Source organism: Gavialis gangeticus, unplaced genomic scaffold (assembly GCF_001723915.1).
Source record: "Gavialis gangeticus isolate Ggan-Ray unplaced genomic scaffold, GavGan_comp1, whole genome shotgun sequence".
In the NCBI taxonomy this organism is placed as follows: domain Eukaryota; kingdom Metazoa; phylum Chordata; order Crocodylia; family Gavialidae; genus Gavialis; species Gavialis gangeticus.
In genome coordinates, this window is record NW_017729032.1 from 240,575,199 (window position 1) to 240,589,090 (window position 13,892).

General features: G+C 44.3%; 1 long non-coding RNA gene across 2 annotated transcripts in view; it reads left to right on the top strand.

Moving 5' to 3' along the window:
* Positions 1 to 11,741, top strand: part of LOC109303393 — a 12,088-nt gene extending 347 nt beyond the window's left edge. The window contains exons 1-4 of one of the 2 annotated variants that reach the window (XR_002099090.1): positions 849 to 880; positions 8,737 to 8,743; positions 9,983 to 10,111; positions 10,372 to 11,741. This is a non-coding gene — a long non-coding RNA (uncharacterized LOC109303393). Of the gene's footprint in view, positions 1 to 848; positions 881 to 8,736; positions 8,744 to 9,982; positions 10,112 to 10,371 lie in introns of those variants that run through there. The other variant, XR_002099089.1, reaches the window with a different exon arrangement.
* Positions 11,742 to 13,892: the final 2,151 nt, after the last annotated feature.

Here is a 13,892-nt window from a genome sequence, read left to right on the forward strand (position 1 = left end):
AACCGGCCGTGGTAGCCTGGCGTGGCCCGGCCCGGGATATATATACGCACACCGCGTCGCGCCGCCAGAGGGGCGCCGCCCACTCGGGCACTGGGCAGCGCCTCTGCTGGGGCCGCCCCGCCCACGTGTGTGCGCGCGCGCGGTGTGGGTGTGCGTCTGGCGTGAGTGGGGTGCTGGTGTAGTGCGGTGTCTCTGTGCGTCTGTGAGTGTGTCTGTGTGAGTGGTGTCTGGGACTGGTGTCTGTCTCTGTGCGTGTGTGTGTGTGTCTGTGAGTGGATGGGTGTGTGGGGTGCAGGTGTGTTGTGTGCATGTCTGTGGTTGTTGTTGTCTGAGAGTGGTGTGTCCGTTCAAGTATGTGCGTCTCAGAGTGGTGTACGTCTCTGTGAGTGAGATGTGTGTCTGTCTGTCTGTAAGTGGGGTGGGGTGTGTCTGTGTGTGTGTGTGTGTGAAGGCGGTCCACCACAGTGGAAGAGCTGCATAGAGGTCTCCCCTGGGCTGCAGAAGAGGTCAAGCAGGGAAGCCCCAGGCCTGAGGCAGGGTCAGCACCCCCCAGCAGTCCTGTAGTCCTCCCTTATCTAAATACTTAGGCCCTGGCACAGCACAGACCTGCCCCTGGCCTGCCACAGGGAAAGCCGGGCAAGCTTCAGCTGGGTTTATTTAGTCAGCAAAAGAGAAGGCTGAGGGAGGATTAAACAGCAGCCTTCAACTACCTGAAGCAGGGGTTGAAAGAGGTAGCAGGAGCATTGCCAATAGATTGAGGAAAGTGATTATTCCCCTCTATTCAGCATTGGTGAGGCCACGCCTGGAGTACTGGGTTCAATTTTGGGCCCCTGCTACTGCAGACAAATTGAAGAGAGTCCAGCAGAGGGCAACAAAAAGGGTAAGATTGCTGGGGCATGTAACTTAGGAGAGGCTGAGGAAACTGGGCTTATTAGAAGAGAAGACTGAGACCCTCTAACCAAGAACCTCCATCTTTTGTCCCAGCAGAAACATTGGCACACCCTAGTCTAAGTCCCCAGTCTTAGCTGTGGCCAGCACAGCACCTCTGAGGGAGCTTGAAAACACCCATATGTAGCAGAAATGTCCGGGGGAGACAGGCAACCAGCAAAGCCCAGAAGAATGAGAAATACCCATGGTAGAAAATAAGTATAGCTGCACCTAGATCAACCCAACCAGTGGCTGTCCAACCTCTCCTTGAACACCTCTAGTGATGGAGAGTCCACACCTTGCCAAGGCAGTCTATTCCACTGCGTCCCTGTTCCAGTAGTGAAGAATTTTTTTTACTGGATATCCAATCTAAATTTGCTTTGCTGGTCCATGTCCTCCTCTCTGCAGCAAGGAAGAAAAGGTGCTTTCCTTCTTCTTTACAGCAGCCCTTCAGATATTGTCACATCTCCTCTGAAACACCTCTTCTGTAAGCTGAACATGCTGAAGCACCCCCCTACCCTGGGAAACACAGAGCATCCCAGCAGCACTGTTCACTGCCTGTGGGATGAGAAGCAAGCACACACAGGCAGCTATTTGGGGTTTTTTCAGTAAAAAAAGTCCGTGGCCATTTTCGTTTGTGAAGTTGTGTTTGATACCAGCTTTTGACTAGTATTCTACAATAATACTTATCCAGACACCACATTTCAAAACAAATCATGTTTCTCTCCCTCCAACTAAGTGCTCAAGCATGTCACTGCAAGTGTTTTTGTATACGTGGCCCCAAGTTGTAGTGTTGTAGCTGCGAAGGTCAAGGAAGCATAGGAGAAATGGGCAGAAGAAAGGAGATACTAGTAATATTGTGGCAAAGTCAAACGCTTCCAAAGAGACTGAAGGACAGGCACCTTGTGTCTTAAGTTCTCTAATTTCTCTACCAGTAAAGCTGTTGGTCCAGTAAAAGAGATCACCAGAAAACCCCTTGTTGATCCCAAGATTTAGGGCACCATTGAGTCCTGTTTGCTCAGCAGCAGGCGTTGCAGACACTCGAAAAACAAGATCCTTTGGGCTGTAGGTTTTGATGGGGCAGCATCTGAAGAAAAACAGAAAGTTGCTGTACTGGGTAGGGCTGCCAGATGTATACATGCCCAGCTCTTTTACCAAAGCCAATTCCTAAGCTGTTGCCTCAAGTTTACTGTTCATACTCCCTTAGTGCAACTGCTTTAAAAAATCACGAACAAAAGATGATAAACACAACGAATCTTAGGCCAGCCCATAAAGGCATTGTGGTACAGTTGTATGAAACTGGAACTTCTCCGTCAGAAATACTCACCCTAGTCCATTCTGTCCCTGAAATAATCATACAGTAGCCTACACAACTCCTTGGTCATAATCCAATCCCTTTGTTCACCAACTCTCATCTTGTTCCCAGCCCATCTGCTTAGTCTCCCTGTTTGGAGGGCATTTCTTAATGTACCTCCACAGTAGGTTGCTGCTTAGTCATACCCTTCCAGCTCATACATCTCAATGTCGGATCAAGCTCTTGCTCCCTACCGTCTCTTCAGAGCCCTGGTTCTCTGATTTCTGGCTGTACTTCCCTTTCCTGTGATAGAGCAATTATAGTCTGCTGCTGACTGGATATTGCACTGGCAGTAACAGTGCCCAGTAGGAAGCCAGTAGGTCATTTGTTATATTATTTTACTCAAGTTTGGCCAGAAACAGGATAAATGTGGTCACTTTATTAATATTTTTACACAAATCAATGATCTTTTTAATGGATATTGTGTTATTTAAATGTTTAATTGTTCTTCTAAAAATAAACCTTTGGAATTAAACCAGAATTTGAAACATGTTAAACACATAAATAAGAAATTAAAATACATTTATTATTCAAGTCAGTAGTATTTCTATAATGTTGGTCCTCTTATCAAAAGCACTGAATTACATGTTCTATGCTTCTCTATATAAAGAGGGATTTGGAAAGGATCTAATTTTTAAAGGTCACACATTATAAATACAGCACAATGGGCCATGTACTATATTAAGGGTTTGCAGGGGATCCAAGGAATACAGCAAGAGGTGCAAAAGAGTAGCAAAGACATCATGGGCATTAGGATCTCACCTCTAACTCCAGAAAACACCATCAAGTGTCTCACTTGGGTGTAGGTTGTAGCCATGTTGGGCTAAGGACATAGGCAGACAAGGTTCTTTGGGTAAATCTGATATCTAGTTGGTCTAATAAAAGATAACAGATTTACCCAAAGAATCTTGTCTGTCACTGAGGTAATGCACTGAATACCACTGAGTGGCTGCGTATGCCAATTCTGTAGGTTCTCCCTACTTGAGCTCTGATTTTATGTGCTGTTTTGTTTAATTATATTCTAGTTACCAGACTAGTGCAGATACCAGATACAAATCATAAGTTCAAAAGTTAATTTTGTAATAAAGCAATACATAATTCACCATTTCTAACAATCAAATGGAATATTAATAATATACAGTACAAATAGTAAGCTATGAAATTGCTTACACAACAGTTTCAAGCTATAGTGTGCCAAAAGCAAAAGGATATACCAAATCTAGTATAAAGGATTTATTTAGTAGTAAATCTAAATTTTTAATGGTTCTTCTTTTCAATGAGAATGCCTCTTTCTTTAGAACAATACAGGAAAGGTGAAATTTAAATGATCATTTAAAATCAAGTCTTTGCCTGGATAGGGCATGATTTAAATTACTCCAGTTTAAATCAAGCTACCCTGCCACATGGCGCTGTAACAGACCCTGCACGGTATGTTCCACTCCAAATGAGTCACCAGCAATCTCACTGTAGTCCACTGTGGCAAGCTTAAGGGACTGTGATTCCAGCTGATTATCAAGAGCCAGGAACTTGCTTTCCCCAGGAACTTGCAGTTTATCTGCCTTCTGGTTTAAAACTACCAACTACTCCCTAATGGAGAGGTTGCCTGCTGATGAAGTGCAGAGAGGAAGGCAGCTCCTGCAGTCACTGAGATTAGTAGAAAGGGAAACAAACGCTTCATTTTTAGCACATTTTTCCCTTTGTTTTTCCCCTCGTTCTCAGAGGCTCCAGCAGTTCACAGCATTACTGTCAGCTGTCTGGTATAAACATGGGAGAGAGATTTATAAATCAGGATTGGAAATTTGTAAGTGAACACTGGGAATCTGGCTGTGAATTTCAGCTCCCTGAAAATAAGGATCTTGTCCTTAAGTCCAGACTGTTAACTTGGAAAGTTTTTAAAAAGTAATACAGAATCCAAATCCCAGATCTAGGCAGGCTTGAACTTTGGGAAAGTTTGACTAAAGAGCCAAATTATGCAAATAAACCTTGTGTGTGCACTGAACCAAACCAAAACCATATATTGAGTATCCTGAGACTTAGGAAAATTGACATCTAAATGTTGTGACTGAAGCCCACGTTTATTTAATCTTTATTTCTTTTTCAAGCATAATGAAAAATATAGCATATCATATTATAGTTCTTTCAAATATAATACAGTACTTTTTTCCTTTTATCACATTTCAGCCATATGTCATTTGAAATGTTCTCTTTCCTTAATCAAGCACTCTAACTTTTCATCAGAATGCCAGTTAAGACATCCTTGAAAAACAGTTTTGAAAATTTACCAGCTTAGACACCAAATTTCCTCATTTTCTCATAATCATGATGATGATGACAACCATGAAAATGTCATATTTTATTACACCTTCAAGAAAATTGGTTTTCTGAGGCGAATGGGCAGTGCTGGATTAAAAGCGATAAAAATGTCTGCTCCCTTTCAACATTAGTATTTCCACAATTACTTCAGTTCATGGAGCTGCAAGAGCAGCCTTGCACCATTGCTAGACTTCCCAAAATCTTCTAATACAGACACAACTCATTTTTAAATTGTTTTGAAACAAATCAGTTACTCTTCTGGTTCACCAACTGAAAGTTTTGGTTTGAATGTATTTCACTTTGTATTTCACTTTGGGTTTCAAGTACCCGAGGATATTTACAGAAGGATATTTACAGTACAGCTAACACAAACATAAACCAATATTTTGAAGAACGAGTAGTGATATAGGTGTCATTTTTAGAAAAAATATTCTATTTATATGGAACAATATAAACTAGGCCCTGTTCATTCAACAAATCATAGTTTTTTTTAGGGTCATAAAGCACCACACCGATTATCTACTCTGCCTTCCTACATCATACAAGCTAAAAAAAAAACCCTATTAATTCACCCAAACAACTGTCCAGGCAGTAATTGTAAAATTAGATTTAGCACATAATGCTCTACTATTGCCAGTTTAAGCTCTTCTATTTCAGATATGAAGTAATTTACAAGTTCATTTTGGATTACTGCCCTTTTAAGATATCTTAACTAAAGTGAAGATCACTAGTCTCTTTAAAAAGTGTTGGCCATAAGCATAAGATCCAAGACAACCTTGACAGGCTGGTCCTATGGGCTAAACACAATCAGATGAGGTTCAACAGGGACAAGTGCCGGGTCCTTTGTCTAGGTAGAAAGAACCCTCACCATATATATATATATATATATATATATACACAGTGAGTGGTTATCCATTGGCTGGCACTGCATCCAAAAGGGACCTGGGGGTAACAGTTGACCAGAGGGTGACTGAGCCACCGGTGTGATGAAGTCGCCAACAGAGCAAATAGAACTCTGGTGTGCATCAGGAGATGTGTTGCCAAAAGATCCATAGAGGTGCTCCTTGCCCCTCTTTTTAATGTTGATGAGGCCACAGCCAGGGTTCGGTTCTGGGCACCGCACTTCAAAGATGTAGACAAGCTTGAAAGGGTGCAAAGATGGGCCACCCACATGATCAAGGGCCTGGGGGATAGGCCTTATGAGGAGGGACCTGGGTTTGTTCAGTCCAAATAAAAGAAGACTGAGGGGTGACTTGATAGCCGCCTACAAATGGGTCAAGGGAGAACACCAGGATCTGGGAGAGCAACTTTTCAGAAAGCACCCCCTGGGGGGGACAAGGGCCAGTGGGCACAAGCTAGTCAGGGAAAAGTTTAGGCTAGACATACAGAAAAACTTCTTTTCTGTACGGGTAACCAAAACCTGGAACACACTTCCCGCAGAGGTGGTGCAGTCGCCATCATTGGCGGTATTCAAGAGGAAGCTGAACAAGCACCTTGTTGAGATCGTAGGAGCCCATTACCTCCTGACCATAGTAGGGGACCGGACTTGATGATCTTACATGTCCCTTCCAGGCCTTCTTTCTGTGATTCTATCTGAAACCTACAAATACAGGCAGTCCTTGACTTCCAGTGTTTCGAGTTACAACCTTTCGCACTTACATTTATAAATTGACACCCTGTTTCAACTTTCTGATGTCAGTTTTGACATTACAATGCTTGATCTGATGCCAAGCCATGCCAGAGAACAAGTTTGCTGCAGCACCCATCTCCCTGGAGAACAGCTGTCCAAACTTCCTTGGACACTTTCTTTAAGAAAGCAGAAAAGACTCCAGAAAAACCTGCAGCCAAGACTCCTGGGAAGACTCCAGCCAAGAACCCTTCAAAAAGTCCAACAAAGCCCTTAAAAAAGGCCAGCAGCATCTCCTCAAAGAAGTCCTTCCAAATCAATGTGATTGCTATTTACAACATGAATACATTAATGTAGCTATATTACTCATCTATAATTGATTGAGTACAAAATTCTGGGTTATTTTTTGGTGAAAATAAGGTATCAGGCCTTGGTTCAGGAGCCAGTCCCCCATTTATAACATTGTTTCCTGTGGGAAAATCGGTTCCAAGTTAAACGTTTCGACTTAAGATACAGTTTTCAGGAACCAATTGTGTCATAAGTCTGAGGACTGCCTGTAAATGTAAACAGGGAGCTCAAAGTTATTTCATTCAAAAGGGCAATAGCATGTGAACATTCCTGGAGAAATAATATAAAATAGGCCTGTTCAACTTGTGAGTGGCCAGATGCTATACGCCCCTTGGGCCACAGTAGCAGAGGCCACGCCAACAGGGCCTACGGTCCCCGGGGGTCATAAGTCCCGCCTTGCTCTACCTCCTACCCATCCTGTCCCACATCCTCCCCCTGGCTGCTGCATCCCACACCCATGTGCCTCCCAGCTGCACTGTGCTCTCAGGGACCCCCACTACTGCTGCCTGTGCCCGACTGTGGACTCCCCAGTACTGAAAGCTGTGTTGCAGTGAACTGGTCCACCCCAGGGCAAGGGCATGATAGAAAAAGGCAATAATAATCTGTATGGTATGATCACCGGTTTACTTCCAAATCCATCCAGTCTTGAAACAGTTTTGTCACTGTTATTGGGTCATTACAGCATATTTTGAAGATCAGACTAGTTATCTGAGTCCTTCAGTTGGATCTGGGCCTGGAATCCTGGGATCCGTGAATCCCACCGTCACTTATAAGCCCTTCCCATAGCTCCATTTATTCTGTAGGCACTGCAAGTATCTAGTAGGGTTGTGTGAAGCTTTGGTAGCCAATTCAATTTAGAGGAGATCCAGTGGCTGAATCTCTGAATCCAAATTGAATCGGGAGACCAATTAAAAGGGTCTGAATCAAATTGGAAGCCTCTGAATTGATTCAGAAAAGATTCAACACCCCTTCAGAGATTTTGCCATAGACTAAACAGGCAGCAGTCCTCATCACACTGGGCACAGCTGCCTCCAGCTGGTAAGCCTGTTGTGGTGGGCAGAGGATGGGAGGAAAGGGGTATGGGGGAGAGAGGGACTGGGGCTGGGACAAGCTGCCCAGCTTGGGTGGAGGACCATGGGACGTGGGCACAGCAGTGCTGGGAGCAGGAGCTATGCCCTGCTGCTGCTTGCCCAGCTTGCGGGGGAGGGGGAAAACACGAGGCAGGGGTGGCTTGCTCTGGGCAGAAGGGGGCAAGCGGCAGCAAGGCAGAGCCCCTACTCCCAGCACTGCCACACCTGCATCCAGCACTCCCCCACCCCAGTTGGGCAAGCGGCAACAGCACCTGCATCCCACATCCCCCGCCCCAGCTGGGCAAGTGGCAGCAGCACCTGTATCCCACGTCCCCCCCACCCTGGCTGGGCAAGCAAAGGCAGCACCCGCCCCAGCTGCTGCCACTTGCCCGGCCTGGGCGGGGGGGGAATGTGGGTGCTGCCACCACTTATCCAGCGGGTGGGCACTGCCACTGCTTGCCCAGCTGGGGCGGAGGGAAGCAGGATGTGGCCACTGCTGCCACTTGCCCAGCTGGGGCAAAGGGAAGCGGGATGCAGACACAGCAATACTGGGAGCAGAGGCTACACCCTGCTGCCCTTTGCCCCCTTTCACCCAAAGTGAAGCGTGCCTGCATCGCGCCCCCCACCACCCTGGCTGGGCAAGTGGCAGCAGGGCATAGCCTCTGCTCCCAGCTCTGCCGTGCCCACATCCCATCCCCCCCCCACCACCTCTCTCCCTGAGTCCCCTGCCCCGGCTGGGCAGCTTGTCCCAACCCCAATCCCTCCCCCCTTTGCCCACCACAACAGACTTACCAGCTGGAGGCAGCTGTGTCCAGCGTGGTGAGGACTGCTGCCTGTTTAGTCTATGGCCGAATCTCCAAAGCAGCACCGAATCTTTGGATCCAATTCAACCTAATTGAATCAGGACAGTGATCCAAATCTAATCAAATCACTGCCCCTCTGAATTGGCCAAATCCGAAGCGAATACTTGCAGCTTCGCACAGGCCTAGTAGCTGCTGTAATCTTTTTGGGAATTATTTGGTACAAAAGAGGGATGCTTACCTATTGAATGATTTTTTTTTTTTTTAACCACGAAAGTTTTACTAGCCTTCAAAAAGGAGAGAAGTCCTTAGGCACCCACCCCAAGTCTGATCCACCTCTTTCAGAGAAGTTCAAGCAGCACAGTACCTCTCCTAAAAATTGTTTTTTCACATGGCATTATTCAAGCTTCTGCCATGTTTCCTTACCATGTGCTTCACAGAAATGCTCTAGCCCATCCCTCCAGGCCACTACTTAGAAAAAACATTGTTCCATGAGCATGGTCAGCAGCTGAGACGCATAAGTTCATTGGTTTCACATTGCTGTCTTGAGGGCTTCTCAGTGACACTCTTTTAGTAAGTAGTTGAATGCATTTCTTGGAGAGGATCTGGAATGCAACTCAACAGCTTTGTGAAAATTTAGACATGTTCAATATCTAATATTTATAGAGTATGTCATTTGCTACAGATATAACTTATTCTGTCACACTGACCAACCAACTTCAGTGGTTCAGAGATCCATAAGAGAGAAATCATAAACTTTTAGTCCAGTTCCTTTAAGAGTCTCTGTTATAATAAATATCTCCATTAGCCTTAATTACTTCATTATTTATTTTTTTTGTTGGCAGTCTCAGCCAACAAAACTGGATATGACAATTAAACAATCCACTCATCCTTCCCAGTAGATCCTCCAGAGGAGTATTGACACACATTAGAGAGAGAGTGGGCAGTGTGAGGAAGCTTGCATGGCTGCTGTCTAATCTATATCTGAATAGCAGGTCACTGGTTCCTTAATTAAGACGGAGTGTTGTACCTAAAGTGGGAATTCAGTCACTTAGTTCCATATAAAGAGTGTGGCATGCCCTCCTCAAAATTACAGAACTCTTTGTGGATAGAACTCCTTAGATTTTACAAGTGAACTAATTCATTAAGGACCTTACATTCATTTTAAAATGGGTCCTTTAAAAATATAGCACCTTATAATCAGGCTAATCCTGTTGGGCTGTCACAAGCAGAAAAAAACAAAAATGAAAAATGTCTTATGTGCCTCAAAATCAGCTACTGTTAATTTGGGACCACGAATACTAAAATGCCTTAATCATAATTCTGTGGTTATTACATATATGGGGGCCATCACTATGCCTTCTCATTCATTAGTATTTTGGTTTCTTTAAATTTTATTTTTAACTGAATTTCCTGATTTGCAGTGTTCATTATAGAAATCCTGGCGTCTTTTTCTTTTTTAGATATATTATTACAATCTCATAAATGTAAAAAAACCCTATATTGACAGGATTGTCAATTCTTTTGTGTTTTACTGCGGGAGAAAATCACAGTGCAATGTGCTCATGATTCATGCTAATGATTACTTCCTTGTGTCATGATATTACATCATTTCATGGTGCAGCCTTCTCTAACTTGGGAGTCCCAAAAAAAATACTGCCCGTCATCAACAGTAAGAGTCTTACACAGCTGTGTAGGTAGAGATGAGTATGTCATAAATTTCAACAAATCAATGGCCACCCTACATCCTATATATCTAAACAAGGTGCAGTACTAGCAACAAAAAAATTGGTATAAGACCATTATCTGTAGAAATATATAATAGAGCCATATGAATGTCACTAGACATATCATTTGATTGGAGATTGACGCTTGAGTTTAGGTAAGCATTTGAAAACAGCCTGTGAGCCTCTGCAGCTGCCTCTCCTACAGCTGCACAACAGGGAAAAGCCCCAGGGGAAAGGAAGCTAGGCACTGCTGGTGTTGCCTGTGAGGCAGGTGAGTAATCTTGGGGGGCTGTCCACACAGCATGCTGCCTCTGGCCACAGGAGAGTTATAGAGGGTTGTTCAAGATTACATTTGTGACATTTGGGATGCTTCAAAAGTTTTTTTTTTCTTTTTGGTTTTGCCCCTTAACAGTTTTACTTGTTTTTCTCTATAAAAAAGCTGTTATGGTAAGTAGTGCAATAGCTAGATGCAACCATATTCCCAGTCTCTTTTTTCAAATAGCATATGACACAACCTTTAGTAAAATATAACTATAGCTTTTGTTACATCATACCAATTAATTACTTGTCATCAAATAACACAAGACCATATCAAAGACATTTACAGCATTTTTATTATACTATATTGGTCCACTGAATCAAGCGGGCAGTTGCAGGCAACTCTTCCTTTTGCTAGCATCTTCAGTTAAATTTAGTCAGGAACTGAATGCAAGAATGTATTATCTCTATTACAAAGACTAAGCTACCGGCATTTGCTCTTTTCAGTGCAGTTCTTTCAGTTAGCAATAGTCTTATGTCTTAAGAGTACAAGGAATGACCTCTACATTGTAGACAGATTTTTTGATTTCTCAAACTATTCAGTTTAGAGTCCTCTTGACAAGTGAAGGTTTAAGTCCAGCTTCCTGATGAAGATTTTTAACACCTACATAATTTCAAAACAGTCTTTTTTGGACTCTTAATATATAGCAAGTTAGGAAAAAGTTCTCATTTGCATAGGCTCAGGCAGTTCAGTACATTGATGTTATGCCACATCCAAGACTACTTAACTGCCACACATGCTAAAATTTATCATTATTTTTGCACTTATCTGCCATCACGAGATATTTCTTGTGTTTCCAGACCCTTTGCAGCCCTTGCAAAAAACCATCAGAAATTGGTAGATTAGATTAAATTTTTAAAAATGCCTCTTTCAAGTTGCTATTTCAACAAGTAAATGTTCTGACATATGCATCCTCATGTGCCTAACTGGCTGGTTTAGGTCTTTGTGTATGATACGCTTATATTCATTATTTCCTTTCATCTCTCTTCTGGTCTAATCCTTCAAGTAATCCCTACCACAAGGCTTTCCTTGAATCAGATGAGCCCTGCTCATTTGAGAGGAATTGTAAGCAAACTACGTAATTAATAAAGTTGTGTTTTAACAGATGAACTTGGTTCCTTAGATTCTAAAGGGTTTCTGTATCCAGAAAACTGAAGTATTGTCCTGACTTCTAAACTGATTACAGAAGATGGCAGTATATAGTTGCTACCCAGCAACTTCCCTAAAGGATGACTGGTTACTACTTCTTTCTGAAAAGTAGGTGAAATAAACTACCCAGCTATTTACAGTTAGGAAAGTAGGAAGGGGCCAATTAGCTCTCCATTCAGATGATGCAGCTAAGGTTGAGAAAGTTCAAGGGGAAGAAATAAACTGCAGGATGAAATGGCCTGGCCAAGTCTTATTACAATAGTATTAACCCAAATCTATAAATATTTGTATCAGGGCTATGAATTAAATAACTGTTAATGTGTGTGATTAGTGTATTAATTGGTTCTTAAGTTAATTTTTTTAATGCTTTAATTGTGCACATGGTTGTGGAGCCCATGCCTGGGCTTTGTTCCACTGCCGCACCATCGCCTCTAAGCTGCCCAACAGAGTAGGGGTGGCAGTGCAGAGGAGCTGCAGCGCAGCCCAGGCATGGGCTCCAGGCTGCTCCAGCAGGAAGGCGGGTGCACACACAGACACAGACACGAGCACCCACAGCATGCATACAGCCAAGAACACAGCCCAGCAGCATGTAGAGCAGCACCCAGCAGGTAAGTCTGTGGAGAAGAAGGTAGAGCGGGGAGAGAGAAGGGGTGGGAGGAGTAAATCAAAGCCCACATGGTGAGGAAGGGAGCAGGGCAAGGGCGGGTTGTGGGATGGAGCCATGGGCAGCGCTTCCAGGGGCGCATAGAGGGCACAGGTCCCCACTGCTGCATACGCCCCTGGAGGAGGCATGGGGGGTACATACCCCACAGGTTTTGCTCAGGGTGAAGGCAGGCTGCCTGCTGTGAGCTGGGGCTCTGCACTCTGCTGCCTTTGTCCTGGGAGTTGCACAGTGTCATGTAATGCCTCCCACCACTGGCGGGCAGGGGATGCGCAACATGGCTAGTGCACAGCTCTGGGGGCAATAGCAGCAGGGTGCAGAACCCCAGCCTGCACTGGGCAGCCTGCCTCCACCACGCACACAAATCCAGGAGGCACATGCCCCCCATGCCTCTCTCCTGGGAGGTGCACACAATGACAAGAAGCTACACTGCCCACGTCCCTGGATGATCCACCTGCGGCTCCGTCGCACGACCCACCCTGGTCCTGGGACCCCATTCACCCCTGCCCCACTCCCCCACCGTGGAGGCCTCAATCTGCCCCCTGCTCCTTCCCTCTCCCCCTGTCCCTTCTCCTCCACAGCTGGGCACTGCTCTGTACACCAAGCTGCATTCCTGTAGGGTTACCATATTTTGTTTCAAAAAAGGGACACCTGTGGTGGGGAGGGGATAATATGAAGGGTGAGGGGGAAGGGAGTGATATGCCTGTGCCCTGCCCCTGCCTCTCACTCCCAAGACACAGCTCTACTGCTGCCCCTCTTGACCCACAGTACCCCATATCCTACCAGGACATGTGGGGACCACCCCATCCCAGGCTCTAAACCCCACACATAGCACCATGACCCTCCACACCTTCACAAATTCCCACACACATCCCACCCCCCAATCATACAAAGTACCTGCATAATTTTGCATAACTTTGAGTTTTTAGCTGTACAATTAAAAATCACAATTAATTGCAACTAATATTAATTGCACAACTAATCAAGATCATTTTTTTTAATCATTTGACAGCCCTAATTTGTATACCTGAACTGGTAACCTGAAGAGGTTAAGATTTTGCTATGATGGAAAAATATGGTTTTATAGTAGCTAGGGTCAGGAGGGACCTGAACATATCATTTAGCCTGACCCCCAAATGGTAATTAGTTACATGTGTGAAAGTGAATGTTGTACTATCAAAAGTTTTGTATAAGGAACAGCCTTTCAGATCCTGTTGTGTTAAGGTGTAGCCAGTTGCATTTTACAGCATTTTGTCTTTCATCAACTCTTAATGACTCAACAACAAATTCAGTTTTTTGAAATAATTCTTAATCCCAATCAGTAGTTTTTTTCAGCTATTCAAGAGAAAGAAAATATTCCCTAACAGATCAAGGAAAGTAAGGAAACAAATATTCTCAACAATATATGACTAGTGTGAAAGACCTCAGGGTCACATGTAGCTGGAGTTTCAATAACAGCACTGTGTATACCTTCCCTTGCTACTAGTAATTACTCCACTGCCAGGTGTCCTAGACCCAGGATCCAGTTCTCCATTGTTTTACTCCCATGGCACCCCAACATAACTCTTTTAAAAATCGATGGGGTTGAAGCAGTGTA